Genomic DNA, 8755 nt, shown 5'->3' on the forward strand with positions numbered 1-8755 from the left:
GAATTTTCATATTTTAATACACATTTATCTGCCTATTTCAGCATTTCCTTAGCTGCTTCTCCTACCTCTCCATGTAGGCATACCCCCAGGATGCAGTCCGTAGCCTTCTGGCTTTCTCTGGCAATACTTGACTCAATGCCTTGATTCTGGTTTTCAACTTTAAATTTCCTTCCTAAGATGACTGAACTCTTTAGCTATAGTTTGTAACCTTCACTCTAGCAATAAGATGTTATCATCTATTAGTAATGATTTAATATGTGGGAATAACTGATCAGTAGTACTAATTATTCTAACTAGTGAGCTAGAATATATATTTGTGTTGCTGTTAATAGATAAGGAAAGATAATGGAAATGTGAATGAGAAGTATGTGCACTTGTGTGTACTGGGGATGGGAACAAGGAAGAAAGTGTGTGAGCCAAGCTGAGAGAGAAGGGAGTGCCAAATTCAGAAGAATTTCAATGGAAAAGCTCAAAAGGTGAACTCATCTGTGCCAAAGTCAGACTTTGTGAGGATGGCTAGTGCTCAGCTAAGATATACTGGAATAAAAACATTTTCAGCCGAGTGCAGGCCTGCAATCCCAGCTACTCACGAGGCTGAGGCAGGAGGATCGCTTGAGCCCAGGAGTTCAAGGTATACCGTGTCATGATCATGCCTGTGAATAGCCACTGGGCTCCAGCCTGGACAACGTAGCAAGAACACGTATCTTTAGAAAAAAAATTTTTTTAAATTATTACAACTAGGAGATACCTATCAAGAATATAAATGCATCCAACGTTAACTCAGCTATTCCACTGCCACGAATTTATTCTTCAGCAACACTAGATCCTCGCAAAAATGAAACTTTCAAACACCCAAGATATCTAGACAAGATTCTAAAAGCTTCCAGAGATTAAGAAATAATAAAATTAAATGTCATATATATATTTTAACAAGGAAACAGGATACCATAAGACTTCTCAAGGGTAATAAGAGATGCTACAGAACTGTGGAATGACGCCTTCAAAATAATTATTGAAAATTATTTTTCCTTTGAATTCTATATCCACTCAACTTTCACTGTCAAAATTAACAGGAGTAAGAAAATTCATCTTTGAGAGTAGTTAAGAAGTTAATAACGTCTAAAATGGGAAGGAAAAAAACCCCAAGAAATAGCAATATAAACATATTTGGAAATGTAGAGGTATATGTTTGTAAAACTAAAAAAAAGACAAAAGATGTTTCTGATGCATAGAACTCAGAGGTGATGAAGGATGAATCAAAGAATGTTCTCATTAATAGTCTGTCCTGTTGACTCTGTCACCTATGTACATGTATAACTTTATTTAAAAACATTTTAAATGTAAAGGCACATGATATCAATATCACTCCAGGACTGCTTGTTACAGCAAAAGACCACAAACAACCTAAATTTTTCCAATAAGGAAATGGTTAAATGACTCATGCAACAACTACATGGTGTTTAGTGTCCGCTTGTCTGAGGCAGTACAATGCTTATATGAACACAGAACTTATTGGAGGATATACAAGAAATTGATAATTATGAGTTACTGAAGAAGATTCACACTTATCTGTCGTTCATTTAACAAATACTGAATGGCCATATACTGTATTATTTTAATTCTTTTCACATACTGTTTACCATTTTAAAAAATTTACTATTAAAAAGTTCTTCACAAACTGTAACACCTAAGCCATGCAACCTTTTCTGTCATTGCTCCTCAACAAAAACTCTGCTGTGGTCAGGCCAGTGTCTCTTACAACTTTAATTAGCCTGTGTCCGACTCCAACCCCATGATTTCACTCAGGTCATGCTCCCCAGCCTCGAATACAGTCCCTTCTCCCCAGCCAAGGAGACATTACTCAAGCCAAGACATTACCCAAACACGGTTCAGGATGATATAATAAACATGACACTAAACCAGTTAGCACAGGAATTCTTGGATTTTAGTCTCTAGCCATCACTCCTGCAAAATTCATGCCATGTAAACATCTGAAGAACAAAGTTGACTATATTCCACTCTTTTCTAAAGGACTTATAATCTGGCTGATTAATCATATAAACCAAATTAATATGACTTAAAAGATGTACAAAATGCTCTAAAGTTACAAAGAAGAGAGACAGCATCTAGTTGGGGCTCTGGGATTCAATGTTGAAAACCAAATATTTGGCGGGGGTGGGGTTGTTTTTGTTTTTTTGAGACAAGATATTGCTCTGTCGCCTAGGCTGGAGTACAGTGGCACGATCACAGCTCACTAAGCTTTGAACTCCTGAGCTGAAGAAATCCTCCCATCTCAGCCTCCCAAGTAGCTGAGACTACAGGTGCACACCACCACAACTGACTAATTTTTTGTAGAGGTGGGGTTTCATCATGTTGCCCAGGCTTGAAAACAAAATATTTTGTACAGATGATCCCTGACTTTCAATGGTTCGACTCACAAGTTTTCAGCTTTATTATCCTGCAAACGTAATACACATTCAATAGAAACCACACTTTGCATTTTTATCTTTTCCCAGACTAGCAATATGCAGTACAATGCTGGGCCACAGCAGGAAGTCATTCTGTTTTTCACTTTCAGTATGGTATTCAAATAAATTACATGAGCTATTAAACACTCTATTATAAAATAGGCTTTGTGTTAGATGATTTAACCCAACTGGGCTAATGTTAGTGTTCTAGGCACGTTTAAGGTAGGCTGGGCTATGCTGTGATGTTTGGCAGGTTAGGTATATTAAATATATTTTTGACATACAATATTTTTAACCTACAATGGGTTGATCCAGACATAACCCAATCTCAAGTTCAGGAGCAGCTGTATTTTAACTTACTGATTTTCTATTTTTCTTTTCTTGAAATAGACTCCAGTCCTACAGACAAGAGATCTTACTTTCATTTTTTCTGAGCTCCCCAACCCACCATTACGTAACTAGCATGGTGCTAGATTAACTGCAGGATTTCAATAAGTAACTAGCATGGTGCTAGATTAACTGCAGGATTTCAATAACTTCTTAGAGAATGAACCAAATGGAAGCCTATATACAAAAATGCATTTGTATTAACAATTCCATTTTATCCTTAACCTATTTTCTGTTTGATATACATATATATTAGACAGAAAAAGTCCACACAAATAAGAAAAGACATTTGCATGGTAACAGGATTTCTGTACCTTGAAAATTCAGCTACTCTATTTTCCCCATCTACAGTCATACTTCTGTAACTTTACATGTAGTTGATTTAGAAAGATCAGTGCTGTCAGAGGATAACTTAGGGAAGAATTAAATAGTGAGAACATTTTTTTTTTTAAAAGAAGTTCTTACTGATATAAAATTTTCTTTGAAAAGAAAAAAAGAAAAGTAAATTCATCTGAGATTATAATACCGAGGCAGATCGGTATTATAGAATCTTGTTATTCTTAATAGAATGGCTCGCCTATGTTTCCATGAGATATCAACTGCTATTTAATATGAGGCAAAACAGCTCCCACAATGCTCTTACATTTGAAAGAATCCTCAAGGTAATTTTAAAGTGTGGACCAACATGTTGAACATCTAAATGTGCAGGCTCACCAAGCCCATTAAACAATTTTTCTTGTGTTTATCATTAGAAGAATAAAGTGTTTAACAAGTAAAGTATATGGATAATGACACGGAACCTATAGGGGATTCTTAGCAATTCATGTAAATTAACTAGGTCCTTCTGGAAACCACTTGCAAAGGCCCTTCAAATGTGATCCTACCTTAACCTAAGTTCTTTCATACATTAATTAACATACACTAAGAAACCATGTGTCTGGCACTGTGGCTACAAACGTGAACCTAGCTTTACTAAATATATAATTGAAGGAGACAGACATCATTCAAAATATTCCATAAATAAAAATCACAAATAAATTCTAATTTGGAAGATATGATACAAACTGAACACCAATGACTTGTGCCTTTTCTGTATGTATGTTAAACTTCATCCAGTGGACACAAATAACTATGAAATCTGCAAACTGGAGAGAACTTTACAAATCAACGAGTTCATTTTCCTCATTTTATAGATGAGGAACCAGAGTCCAGGAAAGCTACACAAATTGCTCTCTTTAGGAAGTTAACCATGTAAACCAACTGAGTTTTCTGTTGTTAGGCTATTAATGACTGATTTGACCCTGTCTTAACTCTCTGCTTACCTGACCCAGTCCCCCTTTATCCTACAATTCTTTATAGCTAGTTATTTGCTAATAACACCCACCATCGCAACCTGGCTCCATTTTAAAAATCTATTCATATCTCAGCTGTGTGTGGTGGCTCACGCCTGTAATCCTAGCACTGTGGGAGGCCAGGGAGGGCGGATCACAAGGTCATGAGTTTGAGACCAGCCTAACCAACATGGTGAAACCCCGTGTCTACTAAAAATACAAAAATTAGCCAGGTGTGGTGGCGCTCACCTGTAATCCCAGCTTCTCAAAGGCTGAGGCAGGAGAATCACTTGAACCCGGGAGGCGGAGGTTGCAGTGATTCGAGATCACGCCACTGCACTCCAGCCTGGGTGACAGAGGGAAACTCTGTCTCAGAAAAAAGAAAACCTATTCATATCTCAATTTAAAAGCCTACGAAGCTTCCTTCCACTGGCCCCACCCAAGTACTCTTCTCAGCACCATGTCGATCTGCACAATTTTCCCTAAACTTGTATATATTTTACAATTAAGCATACACTCAAGTAGAATATGCATCACCTTACCACCCCTTATGCAGTGTCTCAGTGATTTCCTGTTATTCTAATGAATAACCAGTGCCACAGAGAAGTCATTCCATTTGGGGATCACTGCGCTGTGAGAATGCCTCTGAACATTCAAAACTCATGATGAAAGGCAAAAGCTGAACCTGGAGTCAGAAAACCTATCCTTTATTTTACAAATATTCATATAGCATTTAGTAATAACAGACACTGCTCAAGGTATCTTATGAATATCAACTCATTTTTTGCAGATGAAGAAAAGGAAGCATAAAAAGATAAAATAACCTAAATAACGGAGCCAGGATTTGAACCCAGGGAATATGACTCCAGATCCACGCTCTTAACATGTACATCATGCTGCCTTAAAGTATAAGAGAATACAAAATTAAGCTTGATCACCTCTTAAATATGAATTCAGAAAAAAAAAAAATATATATATATACACACACCTATCATAAAGGTTAAAAGATTCTAACTTTTCATTAAAAGTTGATTAAAATGGCCCAAGTTACGATTGTCAAAGATGTCTAATCCCACTCTCACCCTAAAAAATATGCCAAGAGGTACCTATTAATTCACAAAACAGTGTTAAATGACACCTGGGGCTTCTACACTGTAGCTCCTATTATCATTTCCTGCTTCCTTTAGGAACACATTATTATTGTGCTTTCTGCCAGCCTCTCAAATAATATGGTCTTCCTGTCTCATTTTTCCAAATCCTTAAATAGCTTCTATCTGGTTGTGAGGCTTGGTCCTAATACAAATGTCACATCTGGCCTCTTGAACACTTTCATCAGCTTCACCTTGAAGCCATATTCATGCTAAAGGTCAAGAAAGGATGCCCGGTTATGTACAAATCCACCCTCACCAGCAAGTAATGCCGGCTGCAAAACAGATCCATGAGCAACACAAGACAGATGACAGCTGCAAGCTGAATGTGAGGGTAATCGGGGTAATCACTAGCCCACTGGGTAGAACTCTGAAACTCTGTAAAAGGACATACTGACACAATTTCAAATAATATGACACTGCTTTGAATGGAGGGTAGCAAATATAAGAAGCAGACCATTCTCAGTTGCTCCTTGCTGGCACTGTCAGGTGGCTACCAGGGCAAAGGCAGAGGTAGGAAGAATGTTTTTCCTCCTTGAGTAAGGTGCAGCTGGCCATGTTTTTTTTTACTAAAGATAGTGCCAAAGTTGCAGAGACATCTACAGAGGAAAGCAAAATCATTTCTAAATATTAAAGCCCATGTAAAGGCCAGGCATGGTGGCCCAAGCCTGTAATCCCAGCACTTTGGGAGGCAGAAGTAGGCAGATCACTTGAGGTCAGGAGTTTGAGACCAGCCTGGCCAATGTGGTGAAATCCCATCTCCAGTAAAAACACAAAAATTAGCTGGGCATGGTGGCATGCACCTGTAGTCCCAGCTACTCAGGAGGCTAAGGCAAGAGAATTGCTTGAACCCAGGGGACGGAGGTTGCAGTGAGCTGAAATAATGCCACTGCACTCTGGCCTGGGTGACAGAGTGAAACTTTGTCCAAAAAAAAAAATAAGGCAGCCCATGTGGTATAAAATTGTACACCAAAAAGGATTTTTAAACTTAAGATGTTAAGTTTATTAAAACTTTGTTGACAGTTTAGCAACTATTACCTGTGGGCCAAACCAAGCCAGCAGCCTGTTTTTGTACACCCCTTAAGGAAAGAATGGTTTTTACATTTTAAAGGGAAGTAAAAATAAATAAGAACAAAAACTATTTGTGGGCAGCAAGGCCTAAAATATTAATTATCTGACCCTTTACTGAAAAAATTTGCAGATCCCTACGAAACATGCATTCGAAGAGTTAAGATTTAATTCATCCATAGAGGTTTGGATACAAATTTAAAAAAAAAAAAAAAATCAATGGCATTCAATAGCATTCTCCAGACAAATGGGTGAGCCATGCTACAAGTCTGGGCCTAGTTACTGATGTCTACTTACACTCCTTTGGCTCTTACTGTCCACCCACTTCAGTTAGAAACTAGAAAAATATTTGGTAGGGGATAAAAAGTGAAACTGGCTTTGTTATTTTTCAGGACAACATATATTGATATATATTATCTATTTTGACTCTCCCAAATCATGTAGCTAGCAAACATCACATTCTTTTAGATGAAGACACCCATTATTTATCATTTATTCTATCACAACCACCAAACTCAACACTTTACACACAGGTAAAATTTCATTTAGTGTCTTCCATATAAGCTCCCTAAGGGCTGGAATTTATTGTCTGCTTTGTTCACTATCAAATCCCCAATACCCAGAATAGGGTCTGGCACTTCATGGGTGCTCAATAAATTTATGATTATTAATGAACCCTCACAAGAAAAGCTAATTAGTATTACTTATATGCAGAAAATGAAGCTCAGAGAGATGAATAACTTGGCCTACTCAATAGTGTCAAAGCTAGAACTTGAACTCAGGCATTCTGACTTTACAGTCTAAGTGAAGCCCTATGCTTCCATACAGATATGTGCCAATGGAATGTCTAACTTTCGTTGGACTATTAAAATGTGAACTATAATGCTTCTGTTATTGCAACTAGCAGTGCCAGTTTTAAATTTCCTATTCTCAGATGACCCATGTGCTACAGGAAAACACACAACTCAATGTCTTCATGTACTCACTCTAGCAAAAGTGTCACTCTTCTAAGAAGTGCAATGTCATTTTGTCACAGATATTAAAAGTTTTCGTAAAAGAAAATATAAGTGCAAAACTCTGACAGTTAAGTCTTTTTCATTTTTAAAGAAAAATTTCGGTCAGGCACGGTGGCTCACGCCTGTAATCCCAGCACCTGGGAGGCCGAGGTGGGCGGATCACGAGGTCAGGAGATGGAGACCATCCTGGCTAACACGGTGACACCCCATCTCTACTAAAAATAAAAAAAATAGCCGGGCGTGGTGGCCGGCGCCTGTAGTCCCAGCTACTCGTGAGGGTGAGGCAGGAGGACGGCATGAATCTGGGAGGCGGAGTTTGTAGTGAGCCAAGATCCTGCCACTGCACTCCAGCCTGAGCGACAGAGCAAGACTCCGTCTCAAAAAAAAAAAAAAAAAAAAAAACTTTATGCAACTAAAAGGGGAAAAAAGTCCAAAAAGAATATATGCTTTTGACAGCTACAAATAACAAAAAACCTGCCAGTGATCTTCATACAGAAATACTTACCTGTACACACAGCAAGTGCTCAATAAAAATGCTTTTCAGAAGAAATGAAAATGAGACAAAGCTTTTCTTGGGTTTTACAAACCTTCTTGGTTTGTATACTAGAAAGTGCTACACGAAAAAAAGCAAGAAGTGACTCTCATGAAAATGCCTCTGGACGGAATGAAAACCCTGAGAGGGCTCCCATAGTGTGACAGCAGGAAGGAAAACAATAAACAGCTGGAACACCAGACATAGTCTTTTCAGCAAACTAAGGAAATGAGAAATTTCCTGCCATCTTCAATCTACACCTATGGTAGACATCCGATGCTCCATCCCATCCCACCCGAAAAAGCTAGCACGGAGAAAATGTCAAAAAGGCCAGTTTAATTTAGAGTGGCAGCTGCTTCTAATTTAGAGGGTCTCCGGGGCGGCCCGGCAGCCCAATGCGCTATAGCTCCCGGAAAGCAGCGGGGTAATCCAGGGCCAGGTAAAGCAGAAGCCTTAGCCCCACCCCAGCCCTAGATTCAAACTCTGGAGGCGGGGCCAGGATGAACATGTTTTTAGCCACACCTCCAGACGGTGCTTCAGCCCGCTCAAGTTCAAAAACTACCGTTTCAGCTGCATTTAGGGCAAGGGGAGGCTGGAAAGTCGCCCAAAAAGAAAGTGAATGAGAGGCAGAAGTTGTTAATACCATATACCTGGGCAGGTGCTAACTGCACGCCGACCCGACTGCAGCGCGGGAATGGAAGGAGGAAACGGGAGATTTGAAAAGATTCCCCCGCCTCTAGAAACTGGGCGACCCGTGCCCTCGCGACCACCCCCTCGAGGCTCCGTCTTTACCAACGCGAGCAGC

General features: G+C 39.1%; 1 protein-coding gene across 1 annotated transcript in view; it reads right to left on the reverse strand.

Moving 5' to 3' along the window:
- The window catches only part of BARD1 (BRCA1 associated RING domain 1), an 87468-nt gene extending 78719 nt beyond the window's left edge, over positions 1-8749 (reverse strand). Inside the window, exon 1 of the mRNA XM_011967886.1 lies at positions 8743-8749. The gene's annotated coding sequence lies outside the window, so the exon portion shown is untranslated. The remainder of the gene's footprint in view (positions 1-8742) is intronic.
- Positions 8750-8755: the final 6 nt, after the last annotated feature.

Source organism: Mandrillus leucophaeus, unplaced genomic scaffold (genome assembly GCF_000951045.1).
Source record: "Mandrillus leucophaeus isolate KB7577 unplaced genomic scaffold, Mleu.le_1.0 Scaffold815, whole genome shotgun sequence".
NCBI classification, from domain to species: domain Eukaryota; kingdom Metazoa; phylum Chordata; class Mammalia; order Primates; family Cercopithecidae; genus Mandrillus; species Mandrillus leucophaeus.